A 16,767-nucleotide genomic window follows, 5' to 3' on the forward strand; every position below is an offset into this window, starting at 1 on the left:
AGGGATAAGGGTTATTGCAAGTACATTACGTTAGTGTGGAGATTTGATGAAGTGTTTACTTAAGGGGCGGTTTATTAGGAATTTGTAAACATTGGACTTGAAGACATCCAAGTTGTAGTCTGGAGGGAAGCAGGCAGACGGAACAGAGTTCCACAGGCGTGCAGTTCTAAGAAAAAAGCTTTGTTCATGGAATCCGCGTTTTGATTTAGGCACAGATATAGAGTGGGGGAAATTTTTCACAGTGGATTCAGCTAGACGGGTGTTTTTCGTGAAAGATTGGCGAGGGGGGACCAGGGATTGGAGTTCAGACGAGCACCTGCCATGAAAATAACGATAAAACAAGGATAGGCTCGCAACGTCTCTTCTGTGGGAGAGGGGTTGCAGGGTAGAGAAAAGGGCATCCCCCACTAAACCACGAAGTCTATTTTGTACTCTGTCAAGGCATGATAGGCTGTTTTTGGCAGCTCCTGCCCAGATATGGCAACAGTATTCCATCCTTGGACGTACTTGGCTTTTATATAGATAGAGAATTGCATCAGTAGTGAGATATCTTCTGGAGCAGTAGAAGGATCCCACCATCTTTCCAGCGACCTTGGCAACAGACTTGATGTACGTGTTCCATTTCAGATCAGGAGTAAAGGTAAAACTCAGAAACTTGTCAAAACACGAGGCCTCCATCACAATTGATGCCAGCTGGGGATCACAGCGTTGAAGATGTAAGGATAGGAGTTTGGTTTTGGATGCATTAAAGGTAACCAGCCACATCTTTCCCCACTGAACCACGCGCTCGAGATCAGAGGAGAGAGAATCAGAGAGAACTTTGTCATTTACAACCTTTGATGTGTTGCCGTAGATGGTCGTGTCATCAGCATAGATGTCAACGAATGATTTAAGTATGTGTTTAGGGAGGTCATTGATGTAGATCAGGAAGAGAGTTGGGCCCAGGATTGACCCCTGAGGGACTCCAGCATTTATATTGCAGGCCTCCGATTTTTGTCCATCTACCACTACACTTATGAGCCTATCGGAGAGAAATGATTTAATGATTGAGAAAACATTTCCAGTGATATCGTAGCTGGAAATCTTGTGAAGTATACCCTTATGCCATACCTTGTTGAAGACCTTTGATATGTCAAGAGCAATTGCCCTAGAAAGGAAGCCTTTGTCAAGAGATTCACTAATCCTGTGGGATATAACCGTCAGCACATCTGCGGTAGATCTTGCACAGTGGAAACCATATTGTGTGTCACTAAGAAGGTTATTCCTGCTGAGGTGGTTGACTATTTCTCTATTTAATATGGATTCCAGCAACTTATTCATAACACACAGGAGACTTATTGGTCTGTACTGAGAGGGAGAGGACTTATCACCTGAATTCTTAAATACAGGGCAAACTGATGAAGTCTTCCAGGGGGTCGGAAAGCACTTCTCCTTAAGGCAGCGCTTTAATAGTTTTGTAAGTATGGGAGCAAGTTCTGGTTGAAGCTTTTTCAACACTATAATTGGGATGCCATCAGGGCCAGTTGCTTTACTGGAATCTAGGTTCTTGATTAGCTTGGCGACCTCATGCATGGATATTTGTATGTTACCTAGCTTGTTCTGTGTTGTAGGAGGAAATATGGGGAGTTGATGGCCTTCGTCGCATAGGGTAGAATTAGCTGCAAAGTTCTTTGCAAATAGTTTGGCCTTGTCTGACGCTGACGAGATGACCTCTGGTCCATTGATAATGGTTGGGATAGAACGCACACTTCTGTTCAGGATCCTATTTGTTATTTGCCAAAGCTGGTGGGATCCAAGCCGCTGATTAGCTACTTTTGATTTAACAGACTGGGCATATAGCTCTCTTGCATTTTTTATTACTCTTTTACAGTGGTTGCTGGCAGAGCTGAAAGCAGCTTTAGTCTCAGTGCATCTATTACGTTGGTAGCTATGGAAAAAGTGATTTCTATGCGCGATAGCAGCAGCACATTCTGGGGAGAACCATGGCTGGCTGTTAGGTTTTTGTTGGAATTTTTTAGATGGTATGAATTGGTCTATGCCTACAATTAACCATTCGGTCAGATCTGATACTATAGACGACACTTCCTTTTTAAACATGGAGTGCAGAGGTAAATCAGATATGAATGTACGGAAGGTATCCCAGTCAGCCATAGAGTATCGGTATACAGTACGGTGGAGGGGTACGTCTGGGGACTTCTTACATTTCGTTTTTATCTTAACTGATACGACGGAGTTGTCGGAGGATCCTAGAGGAGAATGAACGGTACATGAACATAGCTCAGGGGAAGTTGAGAGAAAAAGGTCTAAGAGGCTTGCATATTGATTGGGTGTATCGGACACATGGGTGGGTTCGCGAACAAGCTGAGTGAGGTCATAAGCAATGGCAAAATCATGACAAAACCTCCCTTCATCATCTGTCTTATTTGAATGGGTCAGCCATTCCACGTTATGGACGTTGAAGTCACCACAGATGGGGATGTTAGCCGAGGGATGTGAAGACAGTATGTGGTCTATTTTCTCAGATATGCTCTTAAAGATAGTAACTTCGCTGTTGTGGGGCCTATAGAGGGCAAATATAAATGCAGTGGTGTTAGCAAGTGCAACCCTGAAGCACATATAGGGTAAATTAGGATCTTCTCTAGAGATATCCCTGCCACGTGGGAAGCCATCCTTAATGTAGGCACATATTCCATGCCCATGGCGATCTTGGGTGTCAGATTTAGCTGTTAAATTGGAGTATCCATTAATTATGAACTCATCTAGGGAAGTGGTCGGCCCTATTCCAGTTTCACTTAGAAATAATATGTCCGGTTTCGTCTCCTGTAATTGGGTTTCAACCTCTAGAAGGTTGGAACGTAGACCCCTGATATTGGAGAAGGAGACCTGGTAGTAAGGGTCTACGTTGGAAGATGGGGTTCTAGGTTTAATCGAGTTTTTATTCTGGAGATATTTCATGTTGAGGTTTTGGGATTTGTGGAATAGGTCGGCATACTTGGTTAGAGCAGTACAGAGAGGGAAAGTAAGAGAGAAAAAGACGGGAAAAAATTTTTTATTTGTAGCACACACGGATCTATACTGCACAAGCACCTTTCAAAGTTTTCAAATCGGACCTATACTGCACAAGGTTCTTCAAATTTTTTTAGGCGGAACTATGCTGTACAAGCACCTTCAAATTTTTTAAATTGGAGATATACTACACAAGCACCTTCAAAATTATCAAATCGGGCCTATACTGCACAAGCACCTTCAAAGGTGTCAAATATGACCTATACTGCACAAGCACCTTAAAAAATTAGCAACTCGTACTTATACTGCACAAGCACCTTAAAATTATTCAAAGCAGACCTATACCGCACAAGCACTTTCAAATTTTTCAAAACGGACCTATACTGCACAAGCACGTTAAAATTTTTCAAATTTTAGATATACTGCACAAGCACCTTCGAAATTTTTCAAATTGGACTAATACTGCACAAGCACCTTCAAAATTGTCAAGTCGAATCTATACTGCACAAGCACCTTCAAAATCTTTTAAATCGAACCTATAATGCACAAGAAACTTCAAAATTGTCAAATCGGACCTATACTGCACAAGAACCTTAATTTTTTTTCAAATCGGACCTGTACTGCACAATGACCTTCAAAATTGTCAAATAGGACCTATACTGCGCAAGCACCTTAAAAATTTTCAAATCGGCCTATAATGCACAAGCATCCTCAAAATTGTCAAATCGGACCTATACTGCACAACCACCTTCAAAATTGTAGAGTCGGACCTATACTTCACCTATGTCATACATTCCCGGGCGACGCATAGTATTCTGCTAGTACACATCCACCTATGTCATACAATTGCGGGCGACGCCGGCTCTTCTGCTAGTGCATATACACCTACTTCATCCAATCCTTGCTAGTACAGATATCCACCTATCCATCCCAGGCGATGCTGGGCATTTGGCTAGTACATATATCAACCAATTTTTTCTAATTCCAGGCGACGCCGAGTGTTCTGCTAGGAAAAATTCCATGAATTTTATCCAATCCCAGGCCATGCCGAGTAATCAGCTAGTATATATGTCATGCTAGTGCTATGTCATACACTCCTGGGCGACGCTGGGTAGTTTGCTAGTACATATACTCAAATTTTAACTAATCCCGGGCTAAGCCAGGTATTCTTCTAGAAAACATTCAATGTATTTCCACCTACGTCAGGTAATTATATCAATGAATGTTTTCCAATCCCAGGCGCTGATCTCGCGCAATGCTGGGTATTCTGCTAGGAAACATTCAATGTATTTCCACCTATGTCGGGTAATTATATCAACCAATTTTTTCCAATCCCAGGCGACGCCGAGTGTTCTGCTAGGAAAAATTCCATGAATTTTAGCTAATCCCAGGACATGCCGAGTAATCAGCTAGTATATATGTCATGCTAGTGCTATGTCATACAATCCCGGGCGACGCTGGCTATTTTGCTAGTACACATACACCAATTTTATCCAATCCCGGGAAGTTTAGCGATTTGTGATGTTTGGAATATGACATCTTGTCCTAATTTAATATATGAAAAATATATAATACGCATCTTTTTTTTTACTTGGTCTTTTGGCTAAGATCAAAGTGTAGTATCTGTTATTAGAATTCGCCCCCCCCACCCCCACTAAGAAAATAAGGAGGGCGTCATGCTTTGCATGTCAATTTTTAGAGAAACAAACGTCAATCGAGAATAAGGATTCCCTTCTAAATAATAATGTTTTTAGTTCAGATGTGATTTTTGGAATATGACATCTTGTCTCAATTTAGTTATCGATAAATATAAATTATGCATCTTTTTTATAATAGAATATAATGCTCGGTAGGAAATTAAGCTGTATAAGACGGTTACTTAGTCTTTGGGCTAAGATCAAAGTGTAGTATTTGTTCTTAGAATTAAAGCGGTCTCATCTTTCGCCCCAACCCCCACTAAGAAACTCGAAAATAAGGAGGATTTATATTTGGGATGTCACCAAATCCATTAACTCTCATTTCGTATTATATTAAAATGTGTAAGTATTAGGGTGTAATGAAACAAACGCTAATTAACTCATATTATACATCCCGCCTTCCTCCCTCTAAATAGAATTAGATCATAGTGTAACTAATATAAAAAAGAAAATGGCCGTTTTTTTTTATTGTTGTGAAAACAGGCATCGGTCGAATATTTTTAAGCATGATTTTTTTTTGTTAATTTACTTATCATTTTTGCTTATTATTTTTGGTTTAAGTCTCGGATTTTACTATTTTTAACCTGCTAATAACTTTGGTAACGTTTTCATAACTTATAAGTTCATAGTTTAATTTGTATGAATGTTGCATTTTTTTACCGATAACAACAATGTTTTTATATACAGGTCGCTATTACAGCTTGCTGACGTCAAGATCACGTGACATGACTCAGCGGTTTTTGAATACAGGGGGACTAAAAAAAAGCGGACACGTGTACACTTTATGTGGTAAACTTTCATTTTTCTACAGGGGGGTCAGCAAAAACCGTCCTCTCATGACGAGATCGGTTCTACGCATGCGTCAGACAACGTCATAACCTGATTTAGTTTAAATATTTGAAGAACTGACAGAATTTAACGTACGTCGTGTTAGATAAGTTGGTTAGAGCGTTAGGTCATTATCTAAACGTTTTGGGTTCGAATCGTGGTGTGAGATGCCTTTTTTTGTTCGAGTTTTTAAATTTAAAATATTGAAGCAGGGTTATTTAAGCCATTTTCACGTAACGTTCGTTTTTCTGGGTTTGGTTTACTTTGCTTATTCTCGGGGTTTTTATATACACCCCCACTCCCGCCCGACAACACACACCCAAAAACACCCGGCCAACGCCGGGTACCCACCGATTCTTTAAATTTTAATATTGAAACAAGCTTATTTAAGCCATTTTTCACGTGTTTTTTTTATTTTTCATTTTTGTTTTCTTTTTTGTCTTTTTTCCGATTTTTACATTTAACATCGTTTGTTTGCCCTACGTTAGTTTTTTTGTATTTTTTTACTTCGCTTATTCTTATATTTTGATGACCCCCCACACACCGGCCGGGTACCCCCTCTTTATTTTTCAGATAAGTTTTAACGTTCGTTTTTCTGTTTTCTTTTTTGTTCTTTTTTTACTTCGCTTATTCTTATGTTTTCATTAACAGCCCCCACCCCCGACCGACCGCACACACCTCCAAACACTCGGGCAACGCCGGGACCCCCCGCGCCAGTACTTTAATAAATCAGAGTCCATTTTCTGTAGGCTGTTTTTGAACCCAGTCAACGACGGGTACTTTTGCTAGTATATATATAAAGGCGAAAATGTGTGTATGTATGTTCGATTTTTGTGTATGTCCAAGAAAGTTTTTTTTTTCCGAGAACCGCTCGGTCGGCTCACAACTTCTTCAAGCTGTTTATATCACATATAAATCATAATATCTCCGAGTTAACAACGGAGCTCACCTGTCTATTTAATTAGCTCGACTTCGGGAAGATAAATATTCAACAGTTTTCGCTCGCCGCATGTGGATTAGGCTTTTTCGTATAATATAAGTAACACTAATTCTGGCGGTATTTTTCCGGTCGTGATCGCCGGAAATGTCTGAAAGCAATCAGCTTTGATCAATGTGGAAATATTTTCCTTGTATCAGACAATTGCTATTAAAAATAGGACAAAGGGAGGTGGTTCCCCCCTCCCCACCATCTTGGGAAAATTTTGTAAAAAAGCGTTCTCGCAGTAAATAAAATATCCCGCAGTCAAAGTTGACCTCATTAAATCATTAAAACGTGCACCTGCCAAATCTAAGTAATTAAATAAATTCAAACGTGTTTCTGTTAATATCGCGCGGTGGCCCAATGGTTAACGTCGCACGTTTTTTTTTCACACTTTAATTTCCAACTTCGCCTCAAGGGTTCGGGTTCTAACCTACCAAAACTAATTTACCCCCCCCCCCCCCCGAGTTTTCATTTACCTCCAAACACCCGGGCAACGCTGTGTACCCCTCCTCCGCTAGTATATATATATATCATAGTTTTTGCGAGGTACAAAATTTCATTACTGCAATCATTACAGGATAACCCGTTTTGATGTTCATGATTAAAAGTGGGAAATGAATATATATATATATATATATATATATATATATATATATATGTAACTTTCAAAATTATGAATGTATCGGACTGTCGGAGAAAGACTATCTATAGGTTGATGTGACTTGTTATTTTTTGTTTTTATGCATATTTTGCGCTCGGAGTGCCCCTGCTTTTATAAGGTAACAAAAAACATATGCAGAGAACAAGTATGTATAAAAATAGAAGTCATGAGCCGAAACAAGTGTACACATGTATATGTATATGTGTGTGTGTGTTAATGGAGTGATAAAACATATATTTTTCCACAAATTTACATGTGTATAAAATCTGTATTTATGGAGCTCTTTTTTGTATTGAGTATTTTGAAAAATATTGTCTTTAAGTCCATTCTACTAAAACATTATAAGCTCTAGCTCTATTCACGTATTGCGCACCGTACAAGTAAATGCTGAAAATTAGTACATAAAATATCATATCTTTGATATATTATATAGATACCTGAAAAATATGTTTTATAACTATGTAAAATTATACCTATATTTATAAAATTGGATTATTCGTTCCGCATAGATCTTCAACAAATAGACTTCCTATGTCTATGTCGATGAAGTAAAAATATATTGTATCAAATTACACTTGACAATGTTTCTGTACAACTTAGGGCAATACGGTAACACCTTCAGTTCCCAGATCAGCAAGCATAACATATGAGGTTATTTCTGAACTGAGATCATATTATTATTATTTGCATAATTCATTTTTCAAGCTGTTACTTTTGCGTTTGCTATATTCATAACGTTTCAAATGTTCTTTTCGCCTATTATTTTGGGACTGATAAGTCCCTGTTATTATTTACATTATTTGCATATTCCAAACTGGTATCTTCAAAGTTGTTATTATATGCTATTAGTTTAGACTCTTTGCATCACGGCTTCCTGAAATAGCTACATTGATTTGAAACTGTTATTCTCATTCACTATCATTATCATTTTCTTTTATGCTTATTCCGCACCGTTCAGTCTACACTGGATCTATGCCTTCACATCTCACCATTTTAAGGTTTTGGTGGACGTTATATAACCCCTTTCAGTTTTATCGTCCATTCGACCACCTCTAAGATTCATTCATCATAGATGCTGTATTCACGACGGTATTGCTATTTGTCAAAATAAATGTTTGTACCAGACAATTACTTTCATCTTGTCTAAGTTTGACCTAATGCCGTAAATCTGGCTGAGTGTTTTCCTTCTACCAAATACCTTGGCCTGTTTAAAACTAATATTAATAGGCGTGTACTGTCTTTATTTAAGTGTCTTTCGTTCTTTTTAATTTCATATGTTAAGCAAGTTCATAACTTGGCGAGTTCGTTCAGACCTAAAATCCAACACAATATCTCCATAACTGATAGTCTACTTCGTGTTTCTTCGTTGAGTTTTAATAGGTAGAAAAATACAAAGTGGCAAGTCATAGTACAGTTCAGTAGATGATAGATTTGGCCTTAACACCGATCTGTTATATATATATATATATATATATATATATATATATATATATATATATATATATATATAAAACTACTTAATTTACTCACATAAAATTAATATACGAAAGTATAGATTTATGCGTAAACTTTAAGTATTTACTTCAAAAGTGCTCAATACGTAGGTAGAGCTAGTTAGTAATTTATAAAATATATATGGCGATTAATCGCCATATATATTTTATAAATTACTATATATATATATATATATATATATATATATATATATATATATATATATATATAAGTTTCGTGGTTCAATTTTAAATTCTGAAAAAACAACATATAGAGAAATATATTCGATTTAAGAATTTATTGCTTGACAAAGGAATATATAGAAGGGGTTATAAAATAACCCCTTCTATATATGTATATATATGTAATATATAACGAAACTTATATTGCTCTATTCTTAAATATTGAGCTTTCCCTTTTTGGCTAGGATCCCCTTGAAAGTATTACTTCAAGTAATATCTATCAGGATTTTTCATCTGAATTTTATCAGTCTCTTATCTCGCTTATATATATATACAGAGAGAGAAAGATAGGATGTATGATATATATGATGGATATAAAAAGTAAGTGTGAAACACATGTAGCAGTAGCTTTAAAAATGATAAGTACATATTTAAAAGTATTATCATCATAAGGCTCTTTTTATAATACATTGAACGCTCTTTGAAAGAATAAGAAATCAACCATAGAATAATGCAATGTTATCCTATAATTTAGTGCTGGTGACCGCCTAATAGGAAAAAAAAAACTTTAATTCACTTAAGTCTCGTGCTTATCACCAGTAGCCGGGAAATTGGATACCAGTCAATGATTGCTTTTGAATGGGTTCGAATCCTCTTACAGAAAAATTATTATTTACTACCCATATGTATATTTAATTATAAATCAGTTTCAAAATGAGAAAGAAAACAAAACTATAGTAAGTGTATGATCGTTTCGGAAATGGTATCCATATATTTATTAAATATTGACAAATAAAATATTCTTGGATACTGTCTCCTCATCAGCCCAAAATGTGGGGGTAAGTATGGCGGATGAACCTAGAAATTATTTAGAAAAAAGAAGAACGAGTGTCTAGAAATAATGGAGAAATGATAAAAATATATTTTTTTTATGTTATATGGAGTTAAAATGCTATTTTGTTTATATAAATAATATTAGATATATTTCTAATTATATTTAATGTAAATGAGTACATATGGAAATTAAAATAAAACAAGTAATGATATAATGTATAGGGGAAAATTAAATTATTGTATAAATGATGTTTAAAGGGACAAATAATAAAAATGATACAAATAATAATTACATGTTAACCTTAAAATAGGATAGGATTTATATAAGAGAAAGATAGCTCATAATAAATGAAAGAAGTCTAAAGGAATAAAGTTATATTGTATAACACACCGAGTCACTTTTAGCACGCAGGTGCACGCTCTGTCAGCCGAAGTCACTGAGCCTGATACGTAATCCCTTTATCTTTATACACCTACCCGGTGGATTCCTCAGTACCGCGTTTACCGCGTTTACCGCGTTACTGAAATACAACACCAATATCAGAGTCGAAGTAAGTATGGCGTGTGATCTACATGCTATTATCAAAATAACGAAGAAAAAGAAGGAAGTTACAGAAAATAAAAAGAAAGCATATTTAATAATAGATAAAATAAAGAAAGATGGGAAAGAAAGAAATAATACGAAAAAGAAAAATGGAGACACAAGGACAATAAATAGGGACGAAAGAAAGAAAAAATGGTAAAATTAATTATAGTCTAAATAAAAGACTAAATGAAACGGAGTAAAAAAAAAAGAAAACACAAAAGTGATATAACAAAAGGAAAGAAGCTGAGAAATTCAGTAAAATAAAGCTTTGAAAGTTACAAGATTCAGAGTTTAGTCTTCATGGGTTTTCTAGTAAAGTAAAGTCTCATTTCATTATTTCTAAAAATTGAAGAGTTCCGAAGACGGGAGTGGTACAATTAAAACGATCGACATTATAGTGTAGCAGAATTTTTCTTCCATGTCACCACAATTCTTAATGTATATTTTTCTAGAAATTCAATGCCGCATCTCTACTTCTGACGCACGCCCGTACCAGCGGCTGTTTTCTTGAAGTCTCACAATGTCAATATCTGCAACAGAGAGATAAAATTTTCGTGTCCTTAATGCATTGTAACAATGCTATTTGCAATCCTCTGATTCTTTAAAGCGGAATAAAAATAGGATGCATTAATTTTGGAACGCCACTCGTATATAAAGATGCGTTTAGTAACTCAACGTTCATAGGTACTTTATCACATTTCAAGCCAATTTAAAAAGAATGAGATCGTTCGATAGCCATTACTCAATTGTCTGATGTTGCTCAGGTAACCAAACCTGATTTTAAAAATTTGAAAATTAATTGTTCTAAAATCAATTTATGCCGCTCCGTCAACTAAATCAGCATAATCTATATCTATAAAAGTGAACGTGTCTGTGTGTCTGTGTGTGTCTGTGTGTGTGTGTACATTTCCGTACGCAATAACTCTGTCAATTTTTAGTCTACAGACTCGAAATTTCATATACAGGGTACTGAGATTTGGGAAAATCTTTGTAATTAGTTTCCGGGCAGATATTTTGCTGCTAAGGGGTCATGGTTCAACGATTTTACCTTTTAGAACTCTACCAAACTCCTCCGACAATTTTGGGTATAAACAATTGAAATTTTAGATATAGGTTCCTTGGACATGGATCTAACTTAATAATCAAAACAATCAATGTTAAGGGGTCATAATTGGGGTCAAATTTACAAAACAAATTACCTCTGCGGTCTCTACCAAATTACTCGAAATTTTACGTAAAGGGTATTCAGAGATAGGGCAAGCTTTTTAATCGGTTTGGTCAAAAATTTGAGCTACAAATATATAAATCTATGTTTGCATGTCTGCCTAAAATTTTCGACAGAGGCAACAGATTTTCAGAAGATCAATATCGTTTTGAAGCACAACCTTTCAGACAACAAATATCGAAAAATTGGCCCAAAACATTAATTTCTTCACCCTTAACTGGGCACTTTTCTACAGGGAGGTGTCGCTTTTTCGCCGATATTTTCGAAAACCATCTCCTCTTTTCCATTGTCTAACTTTAATTTAAACCTACGCCACTACTTCTGGTTTGGCGGTGGTCGTAACAGCAAAGACGCTACGTTTTTTCACATTCTTTTCCTTCTTCGCGGTACGGGGTCGAGCCTGCCTTCTTACTACCACTTTTTTTTCTTTTTTTTTTTTTTTGCTCAACACACACCTCCAAACACTCGGGCAACGCCGGGCATCCATGCTAATGCAATTATAAAACGTAACATTCGTTTTATTGATTTGAATATATTTTGCTCACATTTATATTTCCCAGTAAAAAATAGACAGACAGTCCTTTTTCTTTTTCTTTTTTTTTCTTTAAACATTGTGCGGTTGCTACAAGTTTATATAAATAAAGAACACCCATCCGCTTTATATAGTAAAATCTCAGAATGAAAATTATTTTACAGAGGAAGAAAAGTATTTTTCCTAAAGAGTACAGACTAGTTAACGATATACGTAATGCATATTTCTCACAGAAAAGATATTGCAAGCTTATCTCTGCTCTGTCGTTATTTTTATGGCAGGTGCTTGACTGGACTTGAATTTATGGTTCCTTTCACTTTAAAACATTAACATCAAACACTCATCTAACTGCAACCACTGTCAACAGTTTCCCTTACTCTCTGTCTGTGACTAAAACTAAACGAATATTCAATGAAAAAATTTGCTGTCCTAGAACTGCCGGCCTGTAGAACACAATAGCGAAGGGCTACTTCCCAGCTGACTCGAACTGGGTTGTCTTCAAGTCGAATATAAACAAGTTCTTGTTGAGTGGTCCTCTTAAAGAATCAAATTCTGCCCCATTTACACCATTACCGATCAACATGACCTTGTCTCACTGGTCACTAAACACTTAATAATCTATACACTCGTGGCATTTGGGCATTGATAAGCGGTGACTCTCGCTAATAAAAAGACGGTAGCAAGAATTAATAATTTCAAAATTAATATTATTATCAACAATAAATTATCTAAATTGATATAGAAAGCATCAGGGAATTTTCACAGAGTCACTATTTATCAAGTTTCAAAGGGCACTCGAGGATAAGGCTTAATGGGTGTCAGTAGGACGATGAAACAACACCGGCATGATTAGTACCCATTAGTTTGTATATATACATATATGCCGAGGTAACAATAAGAGGTTAAAAAAGGGGAAGCAATAAAATGTAAGAAAGAAATGATTGATAAAATAAAGAAAAAGAAGGATAAACTTGTGAAGGCATGAAGCAATCAATGGTAAAATGAACGAAAATTGGATTAAAAATAAAAACGATGCAAATGTGTGCTCGTAAATTTGGTCGAATACCAAGTGGGATTGTCCTCTTATATGAACTGCGTGGGCGAGAACCGCACATTCTGATTAATAACAAATTATTCCAAACAAAGCAACGAAAGGTTTGGCATCTGAGTTTCCAAGTATGAAATAATGGCAGGCTGTTGATCTTTAGCGTCAGTCTACATAAAAATGTACTTGAATTACCATATTGGACGGAATAAAAATGTGCCTATCGAGAAAGTTTCGCCAGAGGTCGTAAAACCTTAATATTGATTTGCACTGCTTATTTCATTGCAGAATAGTGCGCTATGAATGTTATCAAACATTTACACACACACACACAATATATATATATATATATATATATATATATATGTATATATATAATCCAAAAAAAGATTGTTTCGCTAAATTACGGCTCTCCGGCGCGCCTAGACAAGTATCTCTCCCTAGCTTGAGATTGAACCATTAAATTAATAGTCGTTAGCACTAACCATTACTCCAATAGAATACATAATGATTTTTATTGTAAATATATTTGTATATGCAGAATTCACTGTTCAATAATAGCGTAAAGGATCCGAATGTGCGATATATTTAGTTAAATTTAATTTATGCAAAGGAACTAAAGAGGGGGGAATCCTTTTTTGGAAATACATATGCTTTTTAAAAATATGATTCAGATATAAATTTTTTAAATATGTTTTTTTTAAATCTCCTCCAAATTTTTTTAACAGATTTTAGGGCACAACCTCCTATTTACAAGTTGGCATAACATCCTATTTACAAGTACAAAATCGGATTGACATTTAATTTGATTCATAGTCAGTAATATTCTCAGAATTTTAATCTCTTAAACTTAAAACTTAAGTCATCGATATTTTCTACAATAAGTTTTGATCACAATAAATCTTCTAAACAGGTGGTTTATTACTATTACCTCTTGGTTTTAATCTGCGCAATTGAACAAAGAATTACCCTTATATATATATATATATATATATATATATATATATATATATATATATATATATATGCGTGTGTGTGTGTGTGTGTGTGTGTGTGTGTGTGTGTGTGTGTGTGTGTGTGTGTGTGTGTGTGTAAAAATAAGAAATACTAACAGGACCTGCTGCACCGGCGTTGTTCGGTGGAAGCATGCCCCTTTCCTCTCGTAGAAAAATTGAATATACGGTTTTTGTTGTTGTTGCGTAACAACCAACCTCCTCACGTTAAGAAATGTTTTCGGAATAGAAACTCTCAACTTCCTCATGTTAAGAGATGGTTTCGGAATGGTCACTGTCAACAATTCCATGTTAAGAACGGCTTTCGGAATGGTCATCCCATTTTGGTAGAATGGTTGACTGCCACAAATTTAAAGAATCGTCGCTGTGAAGATCACCACGCGCAAATATTATGAACCAAGAAATAAGTTAAGGAGTGGTAGTGTCGGTCGGATGTAATTAGATTTGATCCTCGCCCGTGATTACTAATCTGGCGGACAGAGATGTAAAATGCATAATACAGTCTTTATATTTGGAAAACTACTTGTATCCGGCAAATATATACCAGATGTTTTTAATCAGCATATCGGAAAGCTGTAAAAGTCGTTATTTTATAGGAAAGTGTGTAGGTGGATCTAAAGTAAAAATTTCGCAACCAAAAATGTTCTGTAATCACCTCCCCCCCTCGTAAAAGCAGTAAAGTACTGTTGTTGCTGTTGTTGTTGTTGTTGTTGTTGTTGCCGCCCAATCCCAAAGCTCCTCGTTGTAATAACGGCTTTCAGAACGCTCCCCCAACCTCATCTGCTCAGCCGCAACATCCCCATATTCAGAACGATTCTCGGAATAGACACCCTTATCTTGTGAGTGGGAAGATGTTCGATCAAATTTTCATGCCATAATAGAGGACGCTGAAACCAAACAGAATAGAAATTCGCTCATGTAGTCATCATAATTTTAGACGCTAAAAACAAACATTCAGAAAGTGAAAGTCTCGTTTACTAAGATTCGTTCATAATCTCATAAATTTGGGCGCTAAAAACAATTGTAAAAATTGATGTTTGTGTTTTTTAGTAAAATACGTTCAATTAGTCATTGGACGCTAAAAATCAACATTAATAATGTGAAGTTCGTCTCTACTAAGATCCGTTCATTTATTAATGTAGAAATTTTGAACGTTCAAAAACAACATAAAAAGTGAAGTTCATTTCGTTTACTAAGATTCGTTGAGTTAGTCATGTGAAAATTTTGGACGCTAAAAATCAACATTAAAAAAGTGAAGTTCATTTCGTTTACTAAGATTCGTTGAGTTAGTCATGTGAAAATTTTGGACGCTAAAAATCAACATTAAAAAAGTGAAGTTCATTTCGTTTACTAAGATTCGTTGAGTTAGTCATGTGAAAATTTTGGACGCTAAAAATCAACATTAAAAAAGTGAAGTTCATTTCGTTTACTAAGATTCGTTGAGTTAGTCATGTGAAAATTTTGGACGCTAAAAATCAACATTAAAAAAGTGAAGTTCATTTCGTTTACTAAGATTCGTTGAGTTAGTCATGTGAAAACTTTGGACGCTAAAAATCAACATTAAAAAAGTGAAGTTCATTTCGTTTACTAAGATTCGTTGAGTTAGTCATGTGAAAACTTTGGACGCTAAAAATCAACATTAAAAAAGTGAAGTTCATTTCGTTTACTAAGATTCGTTGAGTTAGTCATGTGAAAATTTTGGACGCTAAAAATCAACATTAAAAAAGTGAAGTTCATTTCGTTTACTAAGATTCGTTGAGTTAGTCATGTGAAAATTTTGGACGCTAAAAATCAACATTAAAAAAGTGAAGTTCATTTCGTTTACTAAGATTCGTTGAGTTAGTCATGTGAAAATTTTGGACGCTAAAAATCAACATTAAAAAAGTGAAGTTCATTTCGTTTACTAAGATTCGTTGAGTTAGTCATGTGAAAATTTTGGACGCTAAAAATCAACATTAAAAAAGTGAAGTTCATTTCGTTTACTAAGATTCGTTGAGTTAGTCATGTGAAAACTTTGGACGCTAAAAATCAACATTAAAAAAGTGAAGTTCATTTCGTTTACTAAGATTCGTTGAGTTAGTCATGTGAAAACTTTGGACGCTAAAAATCAACATTAAAAAAGTGAAGTTCATTTCGTTTACTAAGATTCGTTGAGTTAGTCATGTGAAAATTTTGGACGCTAAAAATCAACATTAAAAAAGTGAAGTTCATTTCGTTTACTAAGATTCGTTGAGTTAGTCATGTGAAAATTTTGGACGCTAAAAATCAACATTAAAAAAGTGAAGTTCATTTCGTTTACTAAGATTCGTTGAGTTAGTCATGTGAAAATTTTGGACGCTAAAAATCAACATTAAAAAAGTGAAGTTCATTTCGTTTACTAAGATTCGTTGAGTTAGTCATGTGAAAACTTTGGACGCTAAAAATCAACATTAAAAAAGTGAAGTTCATTTCGTTTACTAAGATTCGTTGAGTTAGTCATGTGAAAACTTTGGACGCTAAAAATCAACATTAAAAAAGTGAAGTTCATTTCGTTTACTAAGATTCGTTGAGTTAGTCATGTGAAAATTTTGGACGCTAAAAATCAACATTAAAAAAGTGAAGTTCATTTCGTTTACTAAGATTCGTTGAGTTAGTCATGTGAAAATTTTGGACGCTAAAAATCAACATTAAAAAAGTGAAGTT

Source organism: Euprymna scolopes, chromosome 3 (assembly GCF_053919585.1).
Source record: "Euprymna scolopes isolate OS-2025 chromosome 3, ASM5391958v1, whole genome shotgun sequence".
Classification (NCBI taxonomy): Eukaryota; Metazoa; Mollusca; class Cephalopoda; order Sepiida; family Sepiolidae; genus Euprymna; species Euprymna scolopes.